The following is a 21,073-nucleotide window of genomic DNA, read 5'->3' as shown; positions in this document are numbered from 1 at the left end:
TTTGTGGTGGACAACATCATGTCCTTGACTTTTCTCGGGGTGCTCTTGTTTTCTCCCATTTTCTCATTCCACTAATTCTTCTATCATCATTCACTTGCCTTAATCATCGTCTCCTTTAGCCTAAAGGGCATAATCATGAGACGTTAAACTAAAATATTTCATTTTCGTTTCCTAAATGGCATAATTGTGGGACGTTAAACTAAAATATTTCATTTTCGTTTCCTAAATGGCATAATTGTGGGACGTTAAAATACAATTTTTCATTCTCGTTTCCTAAATGGCATAATTGTGGGACGTTAAACTAAAATATTTAATTTTCGTTTCCTAAATGGCATAATTGTCGGACGTTAAACTAAAATATTTCATTTTCGTTTTCTAAATGGCATAATTGTGGGACGTTAAACTAAAATATTTCATTTTCGTTTCCTAAATGGCATAATTGTGGCACGTTAAACTAAAATATTTCATTTTCGTTTCCTAAATGGCATAATTTTGGCACGTTAAACTAAAATATTTCATTTTCGTTTCCTAAATGGCATAATTGTGGCACGTTAAACTAAAATATTTCATTTTCGTTTCCTAAATGGCATAATTCTGGGACGTTAAACTAAAATATTTCTTTTCGTTTCCTAAATGGCATAATTGTGGGACGTTAAACTGAAAGATATGGTAAATATTCAAACCATCATTATATTAGATGTTGCCATCAATTGTATTTTCACAAGCAAGTTCATAAAATAAAAATAATCTACTTTACTTTTTCCCCCTATATTCCATATGTCTATGACCCTTATAAAATATAGTGCAGGGTAAATCGCACATCTAATAAAGAACATTTTGATCTTTATCATACTGTTTTTTAATGTGTATGTTCATATTAAGACTACAATTACAATAAAACTAAGACATATCTGATTTTTAAGTGATTGAATTGTTACGTGTTATTAACTTCCAAGCAAAATAATGCATGAAGTACGAGAACAGAAATGTAAGTAGGTGTGGCTAGTGCGAGAAGTAACACTGATAAAAATTAAGGTTTAATTGCTTGAAATTAAGGTAATAAAGGTTGTTTAATGTATTATTTGTTGTATACAACAAATAGTACATTAAAAAGATTTCTTGTCTTAGTTTCAAGCGAAAGAACTTGAAAATGTTTACTCTCTCATGAGGCGCCTCTGGTACGTAATAAGTTACCTTAATGTTTCTAAAGCTACACAACATTCTTTCATTTTGGACTTATTTCAAGGCTTTTGGATATGTACTTACACGTTTTTTGTCCTCAAAAGTTTCAAGCTTGTTAGTCTAACTTCGCTGTAACTTTAAGAGGGCTCTTTGAAGGCCAGAATTAATTACAACACACACTACAGAGTAAATTATTGAAAAATATGATTCACGCATTACAGCAAGACATTCTTCTTTCAAGCGACTTTTTTTTCGGAAATAAATGTATATAACGTAGTATACTTTTGATGTCAACATCCAAATGAGGAGCGATCATCTCAACTTTCGGCCTAGCTTAGCTCTTCGTCTTTGCAAACCTTCCAATTCTCTGAAAATATCCAAAGTCTGAGAATATTCTTCCGTTTTCAGTTTCCTAAAGCTGGATTATGTTTCTTCAAGCATCTGAAATAGGATATGATGGATAAATATCAAAACTGTACAACACAAATCATAGATTAAGTTCAATATTACAATTCAACTCATACAAATCGACAACTTACAATCTAAGGATATGGGGCCATATTACGAAACTGAAGAATTGTTAGTTTGTTGAAATTTAGCATCCCTTTTCTGAACTGAAGCTATGTGGGACGTGTACCTACAGCTTAAGATGAAATCTAAACCACAGTAATGAGTTCAAATTTTTAGTGCTCTATCACCGGGAATTGAACGCAAGACTACGTGCACCAAGGGTGCTCACACTACACACCACATAAAACATGCAATAAATATATAAACCGTAATCGTTTTTCATACTCTTATAATCTCTAATTGCATGATGTTAGATTTTAAGAAGATTTTTTTTAATTATGGGTGGGGATGATGTATTAAAAATATTACCATCAGTCACAAGTTTCTCTCTGAAAAATTTAATAAAGCCTTATTAAAAGGTACCTTATGCTTAATTTCTTGCTGTAGCAAAATGTTTTCTATGCACACGACAGAATACTTACACGAATAATTTCTTGGCAATGTTGAAATGTCAGTTACCATCCTTTCAGCTTAATAGGCCAAAAACGATTTATTTCCCATTCCAAGCACTAGCTGATAAACAAAATATGACGCTTTTGTGACGTCAAGTTAGTATTTGTACTAGGTGACGTGCCAACAAAGAGTTCCAAGTAACTAGCAGTGTGTGAAAGGGTATTCCATCCACCGTGACTTGCCAACGTGTTGTAAATATATTTTTGTCTTCGCTTACAGAAGCCAAAAGAGTCTGGGTCCCAGTAGGACAAGGTGCACCTCGCTTATGCTACAAGTGTCCAACCAACAAAGCGACAAGATTAATAGAGTGACCTTTTCGCAAAAAGCAGGGTTCTCTAGAGACTGTATGTTTTATAATAGAAACATTCAATTGTGTATAAACTTTAGATTGAGTCACCGTAAGGACATACGTAGTTATTCGACTATTATTTATTTACATGTACATGCTTTTTCGCATACCATTTTACTATAAGACCTATATTACTATTTATATGCTACCTGTTGTATATAAAATACTCTATATCTTTGTAAGTCCTATAAGCTGAACAAATACATATTTTTTCTTGATTTCATACTTTTTTCTAGCTTTATACCAGTACGTCAATGAAATCTTGCTACTAGGACATGTAGTGGATTCTGAGGTACCTTTCCTGTTGGTACTTGAATCTGAAATTGCTCATTTGTGAATCCGTTTGGCTTAATGACTTTCGTAGAGGCAAATTATGATATAGCAAAGTATGAATTACTTAGAAATATTCTACAGACTAAAGAATTTGATTAACTTGAATTTACAGTAGACCGTTGATAATCCGAAACGTCCAAAATCCGAACGCGGTCCCTAGAAGCTTTTGTCTTAGCGCAAGCGATAAACAAACAATAGGGTTGTCCGTCGGCGTTATGTGAAGTCAGTGTTTTTACAAAAGCTCATTTATATGTAATTGTTTGTTATACTTATTTTTATTTTAATTTTTCTTAGGCCTACACAAGTTAAGTTTTAAGTATGAGTTAAGTAGTAGTCCCCGACGTATGGCCAGCCGAGTCAGCAAAAATTTTTGTGACGTCATAGGTCAAAGGTCAATGACCTTGGCCCGGGGTCAATGACCTAGGGGTACCTAGGACCACCCCCTCTAAATTTTGGCAGGGGTACCATGGCCCACCCCTTAAATTTTGGCAGGGGTACATAGGACCACCACCCTTAAATTTTGGAAATTGCCAAATTTAAAAATTGGGTATGGTAGCCTAGGACCATAGTATGTACCTCTATTAGTATTGGGGGTCTATGTCGTTCCCTTTCATGGGTAAAAAATTGCCAAAAATTCAAATTTCGGGGTTTTTTGACCTAATTTATCCCCTTGGATGAGGTGTTATTACCCTATATAGTTATATGGGCGTATACAGGGGTTCATTACCTTTCATAAGACATGGGTACATTAATGCACCCCTTGAAAAATTTGGGAGGGGTACCTTGGCCCACCCCTTAAATTTTGGAAATTGCCCAATTTAAACATTGGGTATTATAGTACAGGACCCTAATATGTATTATGATAAATTTGGGCGGTCCACCTTGTTTCCTTCTAGGGGTACAAAATTGCCAAAATATAAACGTAAGCAATACGTTGTACCACGTGTTTGGTTTTCGACCTAATTTATCTCCTTGGATGAGGTCCTATTACCTTATATAGTTATATGGTCATGTATAGGGGTCCATTATCTATCATAAGATATGGGTACATTGGTGCACCCCTTGAAAAATTTGGGAGGGGTACCTTGGCCCACCCCTTAAATTTTGGAAATTGATCATTTTATATATTTGGTATTACAGTACTGGACCCTAACATGTATTATAATAAATTTGGGTGGTCCACTTCGTTCCCTTTTAGGGTACAAAATTGCCAAAATATAAACGTAAGCAATACGTTGTACCACGTGTTTGGTTTCGACCCAAGTTATCCCCTTGGATGAGGTCCTATTACCTTATATGGTTATATGGTCATGTATAGGGGTCCATTCCCTTTCATAACATATGGGTATATTGGTGCACCCCTTTAAAAATTTGGGAGGGGTACATTGGCCCACCCCTTAAATTTTAGAAATTGACCATTTTACATATTTGGTATAATAGTATAGGACCCTAATATATATATATTACTATAAATTTGGGTGGTCCACCTCGTTCCCTTTCATGGGTACGAAATTTCCAAATTGTTAGTACAACCACGTGTTTCGTTTTTGACCTAATTTATTCCCTTGGATGAGGTCCTATTACCTTATATGGTTATATGGTCATGTATAGGGGTCTATTACCTATCATAAGACATAGGTACATTTGTGCACCCCGGGAGGGGTACCTTGGCCCACCCCTTTAATTTTGGAAATTACCCATTTAATATATTTGGTATTATAGTATAGGACCCTAATAGAGATTACTATAAATTTGGTTGGTCCACCTCGTTCCCTTCTAGGGGTACAAAATTGCCAAAATATAAACGTAAGCAATACGTTATACCACGTGTTTGGTTTTTGGTTGATTTTATTCTCTTTGATGAGGTGTTATTACCTTATATGTTCACATGAGCGTATACAGGAGTCTATTACCTTTCATAAGACATGGGTATATTGATGCACCCCAGGAGGGGTACCTTGGCCCAACCCTTTAATTTTGGAAATTGCTTAATTTCATCATGTGGTGTCATAGTACTGGATCCTAATATGTATCATGATAAATTTGGATGGTCCACCTCGTTCCCTTTTAGGGGTACAAAATTGCCAAATTTTAGTACAACCACGTGTTTGGTCTTTTGACCTAATTTATCTCCTTGATGAGGTCCTATTACATCATATAGTTATATGGTCATGTATAGGGGTCCATTCCCTATCATAAGACATAGGTACATTTGTGCACCCCCGGGAGGGGTACAATGGCCCACCTCTTTAATTTGGAAATTGCTCAATTAAACATTTGGTATTACAGTATAGGACCCTAATATGGATCACTATAAATTTGGGTGGTCCACCTCGTTCCCTTTTAGGTGTACAAAATTGACAAAATATAAACGTAAGCATTACGTTGTACCACGTGTTTGGTTTTGACCTAATTTATTTCTTTGGATGAGGTCCTATTACCTTATATGGTTATATGGTAATGTATAGGTGTTCATTCCCTATCATAAGACATAGGTACATTGATGCACCCCGGGAGGGGATTCGGTATCATAGTACAGGCCTCAACATGTATCATGATAAATTTGGGTGGTCCATCTTGTTCCCTTTCATGGGTAAAAATTGCTAAAATATAAACATAAGCAATATGTTGTACCATGTGTTTGGTTTTTGGCCCAATTTCTTCCCTTTGATGAGGTTCTATTACCTTATATGGTTATATGGTCATGTATATAGGTTCATTTCCTATCATAAGATATGGGTACGTTGATGCATCCTTTAAAAATTTGGGAGGTGTATCTTGGCATATCCACTCGGTTTTAGAAATTGTTTAATATAAGCATTTGGTATCATAGTACAGGTCTTCAATATGTACCACTATAAATTTGGATGGTCCACATCGTTCCCTTTTCATAGGTAAAGAACTACCAAAAATCAAATTTCGGAGGTTATTGACCCCTATTTAGCACATTATATGGTTTATTACCTTTATATGTTTATGTTCCCTTTTAAATTTGGGAATTGTCGAATAACAAAATTCGGTAAACGTTTTCTAGGACCCGTTGGTATTCCTCTTATGGCCAAATATTCAAAATTTAAAGGTTATTGACCGGCTTTATTATTGAATAAGTACAGGATTTATTACTTTTTTCATAAGACACAGGTGTATTTGTGTACCAATCTTAAATTTTGGGAGGGGGTACATTTCTTATTGTCATATCAATAATTGGTAAATGTTCTTTGGGTAAATCATTGTGATCACGTGATCAGTTATTGACCTATGATGGGATTAGGAGTCCAGGACATTGGTACATTGAAACTTTGTAGGGTAATTTGAGAATGCGTCATTGGTATTGATTATTACAGCCAAATATAAACGTAAGCAAGACGTTGTACCACGTGATTGACCTTGATGAGGTAGTGTACAGGGATACATAGCTAACCTTATTGAAACTTATGACTCATAGTCTTAAGGGAATACATGCTACAACACTGGCAAAGTTATTGTTGATGCAATTTGATTGGCTGATCACTATCTTTCGTGCAATCTGATTGGTTGATCACTATCTTTCGTGCAATCTGATTGGTTGATGAGTTTTAAATCTTTGCTGTATTCAGTTTTTAAGTTTTGTTTTACATTTAAAAATCTTGTTTTTGTTCAACATTTTGCACTCAATGATAAATATGATCAAAACCGTTTATTTGTTAATCGAATAGTTAAAAACCGGATAAAGTTTGACGGTTAACCGTGAAACGTAAAAATTTTTTAGTTTGAAATTTTTTTTTGCTTGAAACATTTTGTTTGAAAATTCTTGCTTTCAAATTTTTTTTGTTTGAATTTTTTGTTTGAGAATTTTGTTTGAAATTTTTTTTGACAACTTTTGTTTCAAAATTTTTTGTTTAAAATTTTTTTGTTTGAAATTTTTTTCGTTTCAAAATTTTGTTTAAAATTTTTGTTTGAAATTTTTTCGTTTCCAAATTTTTTGTTTGAAAAAATTTTTGTTTGAAATTTTTTTGTTTCAAAATTTTGTTTCAAAATTTTGTTTGAATTTTTTCGTTTGAAATTTTTTGTTTAAAAATTTTTCGTTTGAAATTTTTTCGTTTCAAAATTTTGTTTAAAATTTTTTTCGTTTCAAAATTTTGTTTGGAAAATTTTGTTTGAATTTTTTTCGTTTGAATTTTTTTTTCGTTTCAAAATTTTGTTTCAAAGATTTTTGTTTGAAATTTTTGTTTCAAAGTTTGAGTTGACATTTTTAAAAGTTTGTGCACTTATTAGTAAAGAACTGGAACTGTTTAGAACAAAAACCTTTGACAACATTGTGGTGCAATAGTACACGTCAGAACCTGGGGTTGTACTTGAAATGAAAAAACACAATTCATTGAAATGGATCATTTTATTACACTCCACATACATCCATACCAGATATATGATCTGGATATTGTCGATACAATGTATTTTGAACTTCTTGCACTAGTTTGTCTTTAGCATATAATTTTAATTCCAGTTGAAGTCTTTTAAGGTCTAATGCAATATCAATTGGTGGAAACTCAATGTCCATTTGATTACAAATAAACTGTTTATCAATACAGGTATGCACCCACGAACGATGTTGACAACCATCACAATATCTAGATACATGTTGTACAATATGCATAACACATTTTTCAAAATAGTACTTTTTCAGGAATATACTAGTTTTGTTGCACATTTCCACTGCATGTTTCACACACTGAAATACGCTGATAAATTTGTTCCATTCAGTTTGTGTTAGATACACCATGTTACGAGGGACATGGAATGTACTCTTTTTACGTAACAGCACCATCTTCTCTTCGAGGACTGTACGCAGCACCACTTCATGATTTGAGCCTAATGATTTGACTATGGTCACATTTAGCTCATCATGAAAATAATCGTTCATTTGGTCGATTCGTGAACATAATATTTGCCATTCTTCACAGGTCAGTTGTACACCAAATTGTTCTGCTTTGCCCAATCGAATCACTGGTTCAAATGTTCTAGCACTGATACCAATCATCACATGTTTTGTTTGAAATATATTTATTGGATAATAGCTTGCGAAGATGAACTCTTTATCGTTAGAAGTACACATCTTTCCTCCTGAAAAGCACTTGCTCAAATGATTTCGTGGGATGACACTGTATTGGTTGATTTATAGTTATTGCTGACGTCATTGGAAAGGAATGTGCTGACGTTTGAATTCATGATTTCATCACAGTTCCTGACGTCATGCTGACCAACCAAATTCATACAACTATGTTTAATGTGCTGACGTCATTGGAAAGAAATGTGCTGATTCATGATTTCATCACAATGTCCGACGAATCTGGCTGTGTACTGATGACTTCGACCCAAGAATCCTTTGTAACATAAAGATACAGATCCAGTATTTAAGAAACGCAGCAGTTCTTCTTGTTTTGATGATTCCATGGGTAAATATCTTGCTGGTAAAATTATATTCTTATCATTTTCAAGCTTCACTACGATTCTTACTCCAAACTTTGTAGGGATCATTTGGCTAGCTAAGATTCTATAAGGTACATTCTGTTGTAAATCAGTAATCTTGGTAAATGATTTCATCACATCACGCGTGTTTAGAAACTGCAGACAAGTAGCCATGATGACGTTATCATGAATACTAACTCGAACGATGATGCAAAACTGATGACGTTGCATGATCATGTTCTGACGTGCACCACAATGTTGCCAGATGTTTTTGTTCTAAACAGTTCCGGCTAGTGCATACCTGTATTGATAAACAGTTTATTTGTGATCAAATGGACATTGAGTTTCCACCAATTGATATTGCATTAGACCTTAAAAGACTTCAACTGGAATTAAAATTATATGCTAAAGACAAACTAGTGCAAGAAGTTCAAAATACATTGTATCGACAATATCCAGATCATATATCTGGTATGGATGTATGTGGAGTGTAATAAAATGATCCATTTCAATGAATTGTGTTTTTTCATTTCAAGTACAACCCCAGGTTCTGACGTGTACTATTGCACCACAATGTTGTCAAAGGTTTTTGTTCTAAACAGTTCCAGTTCTTTACTAATAAGTGCACAAACTTTTAAAAATGTCAACTCAAACTTTGAAACAAAAATTTCAAACAAAAATCTTTGAAACAAAATTTTGAAACGAAAAAAAAATTCAAACGAAAAAAATTCAAACAAAATTTTCCAAACAAAATTTTGAAACGAAAAAAATTTTAAACAAAATTTTGAAACGAAAAAATTTCAAACGAAAAATTTTTAAACAAAAAATTTCAAACGAAAAAATTCAAACAAAATTTTGAAACAAAATTTTGAAACAAAAAAATTTCAAACAAAAATTTTTTCAAACAAAAAATTTGGAAACGAAAAAATTTCAAACAAAAATTTTAAACAAAATTTTGAAACGAAAAAAATTTCAAACAAAAAAATTTTAAACAAAAAATTTTGAAACAAAAGTTGTCAAAAAAAATTTCAAACAAAATTCTCAAACAAAAAATTCAAACAAAAAAAATTTGAAAGCAAGAATTTTCAAACAAAATGTTTCAAGCAAAAAAAAATTTCAAACTAAAAAATTTTTACGTTTCACGGTTAACCGTCAAACTTTATCCGGTTTTTAACTATTCGATTAACAAATAAACGGTTTTGATCATATTTATCATTGAGTGCAAAATGTTGAACAAAAACAAGATTTTTAAATGTAAAACAAAACTTAAAAACTGAATACAGCAAAGATTTAAAACTCATCAACCAATCAGATTGCACGAAAGATAGTGATCAACCAATCAGATTGCACGAAAGATAGTGATCAGCCAATCAAATTGCATCAACAATAACTTTGCCAGTGTTGTAGCATGTATTCCCTTAAGACTATGAGTCATAAGTTTCAATAAGGTTAGCTATGTATCCCTGTACACTACCTCATCAAGGTCAATCACGTGGTACAACGTCTTGCTTACGTTTATATTTGGCTGTAATAATCAATACCAATGACGCATTCTCAAATTACCCTACAAAGTTTCAATGTACCAATGTCCTGGACTCCTAATCCCATCATAGGTCAATAACTGATCACGTGATCACAATGATTTACCCAAAGAACATTTACCAATTATTGATATGACAATAAGAAATGTACCCCCTCCCAAAATTTAAGATTGGTACACAAATACACCTGTGTCTTATGAAAAAAGTAATAAATCCTGTACTTATTCAATAATAAAGCCGGTCAATAACCTTTAAATTTTGAATATTTGGCCATAAGAGGAATACCAACGGGTCCTAGAAAACGTTTACCGAATTTTGTTATTCGACAATTCCCAAATTTAAAAGGGAACATAAACATATAAAGGTAATAAACCATATAATGTGCTAAATAGGGGTCAATAACCTCCGAAATTTGATTTTTGGTAGTTCTTTACCTATGAAAAGGGAACGATGTGGACCATCCAAATTTATAGTGGTACATATTGAAGACCTGTACTATGATACCAAATGCTTATATTAAACAATTTCTAAAACCGAGTGGATATGCCAAGATACACCTCCCAAATTTTTAAAGGATGCATCAACGTACCCATATCTTATGATAGGAAATGAACCTATATACATGACCATATAACCATATAAGGTAATAGAACCTCATCAAAGGGAAGAAATTGGGCCAAAAACCAAACACATGGTACAACATATTGCTTATGTTTATATTTTAGCAATTTTTACCCATGAAAGGGAACAAGATGGACCACCCAAATTTATCATGATACATGTTGAGGCCTGTACTATGATACCGAATCCCCTCCCGGGGTGCATCAATGTACCTATGTCTTATGATAGGGAATGAACACCTATACATTACCATATAACCATATAAGGTAATAGGACCTCATCCAAAGAAATAAATTAGGTCAAAACCAAACACGTGGTACAACGTAATGCTTACGTTTATATTTTGTCAATTTTGTACACCTAAAAGGGAACGAGGTGGACCACCCAAATTTATAGTGATCCATATTAGGGTCCTATACTGTAATACCAAATGTTTAATTGAGCAATTTCCAAATTAAAGAGGTGGGCCATTGTACCCCTCCCGGGGGTGCACAAATGTACCTATGTCTTATGATAGGGAATGGACCCCTATACATGACCATATAACTATATGATGTAATAGGACCTCATCAAGGAGATAAATTAGGTCAAAAGACCAAACACGTGGTTGTACTAAAATTTGGCAATTTTGTACCCCTAAAAGGGAACGAGGTGGACCATCCAAATTTATCATGATACATATTAGGATCCAGTACTATGACACCACATGATGAAATTAAGCAATTTCCAAAATTAAAGGGTTGGGCCAAGGTACCCCTCCTGGGGTGCATCAATATACCCATGTCTTATGAAAGGTAATAGACTCCTGTATACGCTCATGTGAACATATAAGGTAATAACACCTCATCAAAGAGAATAAAATCAACCAAAAACCAAACACGTGGTATAACGTATTGCTTACGTTTATATTTTGGCAATTTTGTACCCCTAGAAGGGAACGAGGTGGACCAACCAAATTTATAGTAATCTCTATTAGGGTCCTATACTATAATACCAAATATATTAAATGGGTAATTTCCAAAATTAAAGGGGTGGGCCAAGGTACCCCTCCCGGGGTGCACAAATGTACCTATGTCTTATGATAGGTAATAGACCCCTATACATGACCATATAACCATATAAGGTAATAGGACCTCATCCAAGGGAATAAATTAGGTCAAAAACGAAACACGTGGTTGTACTAACAATTTGGAAATTTCGTACCCATGAAAGGGAACGAGGTGGACCACCCAAATTTATAGTAATATATATATATTAGGGTCCTATACTATTATACCAAATATGTAAAATGGTCAATTTCTAAAATTTAAGGGGTGGGCCAATGTACCCCTCCCAAATTTTTAAAGGGGTGCACCAATATACCCATATGTTATGAAAGGGAATGGACCCCTATACATGACCATATAACCATATAAGGTAATAGGACCTCATCCAAGGGGATAACTTGGGTCGAAACCAAACACGTGGTACAACGTATTGCTTACGTTTATATTTTGGCAATTTTGTACCCTAAAAGGGAACGAAGTGGACCACCCAAATTTATTATAATACATGTTAGGGTCCAGTACTATAATACCAAATATATAAAATGAGCAATTTCCAAAATTTAAGGGGTGGGCCAAGGTACCCCTCCCAAATTTTTCAAGGGGTGCACCAATGTACCCATATCTTATGATAGATAATGGACCCCTATACATGACCATATAACTATATAAGGTAATAGGACCTCATCCAAGGAGATAAATTAGGTCGAAAACCAAACACGTGGTACAACGTATTGCTTACGTTTATATTTTGGCAATTTTGTACCCCTAGAAGGAAACAAGGTGGACCGCCCAAATTTATCATAATACATATTAGGGTCCTGTACTATAATACCCAATGTTTAAATTGGGCAATTTCCAAAATTTAAGGGGTGGGCCAAGGTACCCCTCCCAAATTTTTCAAGGGGTGCATTAATGTACCCATGTCTTATGAAAGGTAATGAACCCCTGTATACGCCCATATAACTATATAGGGTAATAACACCTCATCCAAGGGGATAAATTAGGTCAAAAAACCCCGAAATTTGAATTTTTGGCAATTTTTTACCCATGAAAGGGAACGACATAGACCCCCAATACTAATAGAGGTACATACTATGGTCCTAGGCTACCATACCCAATTTTTAAATTTGGCAATTTCCAAAATTTAAGGGTGGTGGTCCTATGTACCCCTGCCAAAATTTAAGGGGTGGGCCATGGTACCCCTGCCAAAATTTAGAGGGGGTGGTCCTAGGTACCCCTAGGTCATTGACCCCGGGCCAAGGTCATTGACCTTTGACCTATGACGTCACAAAAATTTTTGCTGACTCGGCTGGCCATACGTCGGGGACTACTACTAGTTACAAGAACAGTGTAATATAGTGTACGAGCAGATTCTTCAGAAACATTAAATGTAAGGCTACTTACATACAGTATTGTAATTACTATTTGTGCTGTATAACCGCTGCATCGATAAAAGAGCATACCGTACAGTATATTTAAGCTTAAATGGCATTTTCTTGGTCATTTTCGAAAATCCGAACAATTTGAAAATCCGAACAATTTGAAAATCCGAACTACGTGTGGTCCCAATTAGTTCGGATTTTCGACTTCCTACTGTATGTCCCTTTCAGTGGTAAAGTTACATAGGAAGAGACCTAAAGTTTGTACGAATGCCGTGGTTGCGTGTAGTGCCATAACAAATAGTGACAGTGTAGTGCCATAAAATGTAATGGTTGGAAAAGGACGTGATTTGGAAATTTAATAAGAATTGAGAATTACGATTAGATAGGATTACAATTGGATAAAGTTTCAAGTTAAGAATAATAAAGAAGTTGTAAAGAATAACGAAAATTATTAGGATAGTGTTGATATAAGGATAGTATTAAGTGAACACATCAAGTAGCTATCAAAGTGTGTTAATAAACATAATAATGAATATATGCTTGTAGTGATTAAGATGACAGTTGGGATTAGCGTTAGTCCACAAAGAAAACATTAAAGGTAGGCTTACACCAATAAGAAAGTAAATGGCAAGTAATACTTGACCTCATAAGGTTCGAAGACATCAATGCATATTCAATTTTATCGGAAATTATTGGATATACTACACTTCATTTCATACAACTTGTCCTTTCTGACAGCTACTTTCCTGTTTTTTCCTTCCTGCACGTGGTCATAACAATCAGGCAAGAAGAACTGTTTCTATGGCAACATCAGGTTCAGCCAATTATAGTGGCTCACAGTGTTGCCACACTTGGTACAATTGTGCCAAATTCAGCCCTTTTTGTCATTCATCGGCCCGTTGGTACCACGCAGGCATTTTCAGCCCCTTTTGTGAGAAAGTTGGTACAATTCTACCCAATTCAGCACCATTTAACAAATACTTATCACTATTTCAAAAGCGTCAGTAACACTTTTCCTACATCTCACTTACTCATACTGTGTGTTTGACTCTTAAAAAATGCTATTGAACATTCATTTTTGTGACGTTACACCGCATAACGCTACGAACTTTGTGTAGAAAATTCGTAATTTGAACTATACCGAAAACAAATTACGCTAGATGAGCACATCCGCGCCGCGCATAAAGGAGGCGATAAAGAAACAGTGTGGTAGAAATTTTAGTCGTCCTATTTGGATGTTTTTAAAAATTAATTTTAAAAAAACTTTCTTGATTTAAACTCTTGGAAAAGGCGGGAGTGTTATAGCACTTTACCTCTGTTACTTTCATGTTATAGAGACATGTATTACACTCAGGGGTAAAAGTGGATCTGAAAACGTGGGGGATGCATGACGTCACGCCGTCCTCCGTGCCTGTTTTTGCCCATTGTAATTTTTTTAAGAAGTGGGGGACTCTACAGATATTTTCTAAAAGTGGGTTGACGACGTCTCCCCGCGTTCCCCGACACTTTTACCCCCGATGGTATAAAATAATGAATTCAGCCCTTTTTGTTTCAATTTGGTACTATTTTTTTAGCCCATTCCACAGCTAGGACTGTGGCAGCACTGGTGTCTCATTTCTATCGCTCTGCAGTGATAAACATTACCACTCTTTCCGCACGTTGCCAATTTGAACATAAATAAAAGTACATTGTTTTAGTCAAATGTCAACTTGAGTCAAATGTCAATACCTGCTGGTTATTGAGAGCATTCTTTCCAGTTCTCTTTTGTATCATTTATTTTTTATAGAACTGAGAATTTACTTTACCGTGTTTCAATACCCTACGCAAAAGCTGGCAACACAGCATTGAGCACCACGTGCGTGCAGCGAGCTATCAGAAGGGACAAGTAGTATCAATTTTAGTATAGTACTTGAATCTTGGAAATAAAATGAATTTGTGGCCAAGAAAGGCACACAGTCCATGCTATGGTTTCAATTATTGTATAGCTAAGATTAGTTTGTGATGAACAACATCGTGTCCTTGGGTTTTTGGGTGGTAATCATGCTTTCCCCCCACATTCTCATTCCACCAATTCTTCCATCATCATTCCCTTGCCTTAAGAGTCTTCATCCCGGCGAAATTAAAATACCGCTAATTTTACATTAATTATATGATATCTTCAAATAGATAAAAGATAATCGAAATGTGGAACAAGAGCGCCCTACACAATATCATTTTACATGAGAAACCGTTATCACGACTCACTTATCTGCTTTTGATTTCGACCCATTTTGAAAATCGCCATTTATTTTCTCGTTTCTAAACAACTGAAAACATAAAGCCACTAGGTGACTTGTGATAACGGTAGCGTGAGGTCTAGGGCGCTCTTGTTCCATATTTCAATTATCTTTTATCTATTTGAAGATATCACATAATTAATGTAAAATTAGCGGTATTTTAATTTCGCCGGGATGAAGACTTAATCATCAGTTTCCCTTAGCCTAATGGGTATATAATGGTGGAACGTTAAACTAAAAGATGTAATTTCATTTTCATAGCTAAGATTAGACAGTAATCTTGATTGTTATTTGATTCGAATCCTATTTAACATACTTTGATTATTTGATTATTTCAGAAGTATAATCTCGTGAACGTAACTTACGGGGGGGGGGATTTAGATTTCTGGGTTTTCGGCATCTATGGCCATTTAGCCAGTCACGCTTGAAGGACACGTCCCTCGGCGAGTACACTATCCGGGGAAAGGGAAGGAAGAAAGGATTGGGGAAGGAAGGAAGCGGCCTGGGACCTATAAGTTAGGTACCGCCCCAGCATTTGCCTGATGGGAATGAGGAAAACCCAGGAAAACCTCATTCAGGGTGGCTGGCCTGAAAAAGTGTTTTACACTTTTTCGACCGAGTCCGTAGAACAATGTTGTTTATCTGATCACTTTATCACAATTTGATGTGTGAATTAAACAACTGTATTGTATTTGATACTCTGTTGATAGGAATCGAGGACTCGACCGCATTCATCAAAGACACACAAGCTAGCCACTAGACTACCGAAGAGAATATAAGCTAATGGAAACAGATGATAAAAACAGATATGATTACAAGGGATGATCAGAAACTAAGACGAATAAAGCAAGAAGTATGTGGTAATTTTAATGCACAGAGTTGGCAACTGTGCAGCGTTTCATCCACTCGCCAACTACGGCGTTAGTAGTATGTAAACACAAAATGGCGAGTCGTTTGGAAAGCAGGTCTCGCGAAGAAGTCCGCTCAGATATTCGATTTCTGTGGGCGAAACATGTAACCTCGGATGAAGTTCACCGGCAGCTAGTCGAGGTTTATGGGGAGACTGTAATGTCTCGTAAGCATGTCGCAGAATGGTGTCGAAAGTTTGCGGCTGGTAGAGGAAACATCACCGACGAGGAGCGCAGTAGCTGACTCAACATGACATCAATATCCCAACTCGCGTGGAGGAGCTGATTCAGGACAGCAGGACGATTCCTTTCACCTGTTCCTGCACTTGAAGAAACACCTACGAGCAAGGATCTTATAAAATAGAGGATCTGCCCTTACAACAAAATCTTGAAGCCATACGTCACGGTTTCGCCACCCCTACTCTGCCCACTCCGCCCAATAGGATTGCAATGTTTTGAGCCAACAATCATAGCGGAAACGAAAGTAGCCAATCAGACGATGGCTGGAACGAGAGAAGCCAATCAGATGTGCCGATGCTCGGTTGTTTTTTTGGCTTCATCGATTTGTTAGGATGACGATACATATGGGCAGATCCTCTATTTATAACAGCCTTGCCTAGGAGGCTGTCGCTTCGCTTCAGACGAGGAAGTAAAACACTTCGTGACGATGCGGCTGAACGCACAAGGACAGGATTTATACCATAAAGGAATCTTGAAACTCATCCTCCGATGCGACAATAGCCTGAACCGATATGGAGACCATGTCAAAAAATAGCCTAACGTATACACTATCTGTAGGCTGTATTGGTTGTATGAAATAATATATATACCGTTTCACTGCAGGGTATGGAACCTTACTTTCTGATCACTCCTAGTAGATAGCATGAGGAAGCAAGAGAAATACGAGTATAATGTTAGCATGTATTCTGAGGTTGAACTAGCATCCTTTGTTCCAGAACAAGTGCTATAAGGATAAATTGAGTCATTCCTTTACAATGGATCAATTGATTTATACAATACTCACCTCCGAGAGAAGTAGTTCCTAGTTTGATCTCAGGGCATGTGAACAACACTTTGTGTGTTATGTTTCTCATAGTTTGCCTCCTTTATCTTACTATCTAATTTCACTTGTTTTCATTATCCGCTTTCTTTTACCGTACAATTTCTTTGATAACCTAGTAGGTACATTGAGAAAAAAACGTATGTAGTGTACGTAAAAATATAGGTTAAAAATGCATAAATCCTGTAGTTTTTGGACTTGATGTACAAACCTGTGTAACGTCCTGCAACAAACGTGTAACTGAAAGGTATGATTTGTACATACTTTCCGTACAAGTTCCAAATAAACGTACTTTCCGTACAAGTTCCAAATAAACGTACTTTCCGTGCAAGTTCCAAATAAACGTACTTTCCGTACAAGTTCCAAATAAACGTACTTTCCACGTGCAAGTTCCAAATAAACGTACTTTCCGTACAAGTTCCAAATAAACGTACTTTCCGTACAAGTTCCAAATAAACGTACTTTCCGTGCAAGTTCCAAATAAACGTACTTTCCGTACAAGTTCCAAATAAACGTACTTTCCGTACGAAAGAACGAACTGTATGAAGACGGTCAGGATCTCACACACAGATGAACGTATATAAAATACAGTTGACGTATGTAGGGGCCTATGTAATATACGGAAGACTGTTGGATGTTAGACATACTACAGCAGCATGATGTGACATTTAAGCAGGAAAAGAACAGTTCGTATGTAGCATGTGAATAACGTATGATTAGTACAGATTTCCATAGTAAACATAAGGATCCCGTGTATTTGTACAACATACTGCTGTCCGGGTAACGGATTTTTCTCAGTGTAGCGTGAGTTCCTTTGGCGAACAGTTCATGGGTTCAATTTCCGGTGGTTGAGCATTCTGGTGATTCGGACTCTAATTACAACTGTAGGTCAACGACTTATATAGCCTTGCTGTTGAAAAGAGATGCTAAACTTAAAAAAAAAAGAGAAAGAAACAAACTCTCTAATGAATGAAAGAAAGAGAGTTATGATCGCAAAGAACATACTTGAACATTTTTCTTAAAACATCGATGATTCAGAAGTAATATGATAAATACAGTAATTGCCTTGTCATTTATTCTCCATGCCTGGTTTAGATATCTGGGAGGACTACACTGGACAACCTCGATTTTCGCAAGATTCCTATAAATAGTTTATCTTTAAAATTTTAAATGGCTTTTTAAAAACAATTAGTAATGCTATATTTAAAGAAACCTTGTATTTTGAGGTGGAAGAAAAAAACTGAAGTAAAAATTGAAATATTCTTTGTGATGGACGCTCCTGCGGAGACTATCGTGTTGAGAGAGCGGAAATTGTTAATTCGTTAAGTGGTACTAACGAGGAACATTACGGAAATTCTACTCAGCGCTTTGTTCGGTGAATTGTCACTAATCTCTGCCATTATCGTTTGAACCGAACCGATCATTGTCATGAGAGTGCTCCGTTCGAAACGGGCGGGGGAAGGGGAGGACTCTGCCAACAAGGGAAAGGAAGGGGAGGATGATGTTGAACCTGATTTCATCTCGTATTCTCTCTCTCTCTCTCTCTCTCTCCCTCTCCTACAGCAGTGCGAGCCCCTCTGCTATCAGAAGTTACCCTTCCCCCCAACACATACATTCTCTTTGCATAGTAGACCTATTGTCTTTCTCTTTGTCAGTAGACCTCTATAGCCCATGCAGATATGTGTTTGAGCCTTTGATTTCTGCCAAATAGTCCAAGGGAATATTGAAGTATGCCAGATGAAGATAGCAGGAAGGAGGGAGAATTTTACTTTTAAAAATAAACTTATGGGCCTTAAAAATACTTGCATAACAAAGTAGATAATTCTTTGTATTATAAGTAATAGATCGCTATGGCCGGTTGATTTAATGACTTTTAGTTAGGTAGTATGAAGGCAGCTGCAAATTGATTTCAATTGTGGTAATTTTTAGCTTTCTATGGCTTAGAAAAACAAATGTCTACTGTCGCCAGTGGCGTATTTAGGGGGGTGGCTTCCGGGCTTAAGCCCCACCCCGAAATCTTACTTAGTATAGTAAAGTAAATGAAATATCTTGCAGAATTTTTACATTTCCAGGCAAAGCCCCCCCCGAAAGTTAGCAAAGCCCCTCCCGAAAGAAAATCGTAAATACGCCACTGACTGTCGCAGAAACAAAACATTGGATTTGGGTACTATTCTGTTTCTATTCGAGTGCGTGAGAATTGAAGTATTGATTTCGACAAGAGTTCTCGTGGCAAATTGGAACTTTAGAAGATGGTTTTGTCCTTTTAAGTTTACGTGTAGCGTTTTATATATATTATGTTCTGTAATTTAGTAGATTATGTAAAGACTACATGTAATCTAAATTACGTAATGTTATATAAACCGTAAAACTCAGCACAAAGACTAAGAGGAGGAACGTTTGCTGTAAAATTTCAATTTATTACATTAGCCCTAATTCAAATCAAACTTTGAGGACCATCGTGCCTAAATGGTTAGCGTACGCGCCTTTAGCGTGGGAGACCCGAGTTCAATTCCCGGCGGGAGATCATGTGGTTTGGATCACACGTTAAGCTGTAAATTGACATCTCGTATAGCCTCACTGTTGAAAGGGACAGTAAATTAAAAATCAAATCAATCCTTTATTTTTTTCACTACCCATAATTAAAATTATTCTACTTATTTTTCTACCCAAAGATTCTTTTTCTAGTTTTCTTAACCAGTATTCTCTACACCAGCACTATATATTAATAAGCTTACTTTGTAAACTCCCATTATTTTCTCCTGTCAAAAAGCTGTATGTGTCGTATCAGAAGATTGAGTCATAAGTGTTGCAGTATTCTAGTGCACAACACGTGTTTATTACACTTCAATTAAAGCTAGTTAACATTCAAAGTATATCACTTTATGTTACCCTGTGTGCATCCCCTTTCCTGCCAGTTCCTCGATTCGACGTCAATATCATGCTTTGCGATCAGAGGAAAAGAAGTAAGCCACTGCTGTTTCTTTCTCCTGCTGGTTGCTGAAGTATAATGATTTCAGAAAGTGTGTCATGGATTGAAACAACTAGTAATTTGAAGGAGCAAGGTCAAGACTATGTGTTGGGTGCAGTAGAACGCGCTTTCGGATCACCAATGCAGGATATTTATGTCGTAGTGCAGCATATCCATTCAAACTGTTCGGAATAAAGGTCGGTATTGATGGTTTGAACGGATTAGGAACAAACTCGAAGTGAATTACCCATTCGTAGTTTCACCCCACACAAAGCATGACTTTAAGCTTGAAACAGCTCTGTTTGACGACCGGTCTTGTAAATTGGTCCTTGCCCAACCACTGTTCTTGCTTACTCAGATGTAGTAAAAACACCTACTTTTCGTCGCATGTGACAATCTGTTTCTGTACTTTGCTTCACTGCACCTTCTCCTTTGCATGACAAATATTTTGGTTACTGCAGCACTGTTTTGCCGGAGTTTGAACTAATAAAATAATAGTTCACGTATCTGACGTTGGTGACCACTCGTCGTCGATGCTACTAAAAACTGATTCAAGATGCTGACGAAGTGGTAGCCTCCGGGCTAAATAGTTCGCTTGCCACACTATATCTAGTTTGACCGTTTTCTTGTGGTTAATCAAAGCTTATATGTAACACACTTGTACGTACAGTGTGAATACACTGGGGATATTGCTCTGTAACCTCAAAAGTGAACTTTATGTACTAACTTTGTTTTAGTTTGTTGTAAGGAATCATCACAAGCATCAATATCACGAACCAAATGCAACACACAAACCCTAAAGATAGTGAAAAGAACAAAAAGCTACTCTGTTCGAGCAACATACTTGTTCGCGCACCAGCTATGCTATCAGAAGGGTTCTTGTTGTTAAAGAAACTTTTTTTTTTGGTAAAATACAAACAAAATTATAAGGCATTTTGG

The sequence above is a fragment of the Thermobia domestica genome, chromosome 4 (genome assembly GCF_964235325.1).
Source record: "Thermobia domestica chromosome 4, izTheDome1.hap1.1, whole genome shotgun sequence".
Lineage (NCBI taxonomy): Eukaryota > Metazoa > Arthropoda > Insecta > Zygentoma > Lepismatidae > Thermobia > Thermobia domestica.
Note: the sequence above shows the minus strand (reverse complement) of the source record.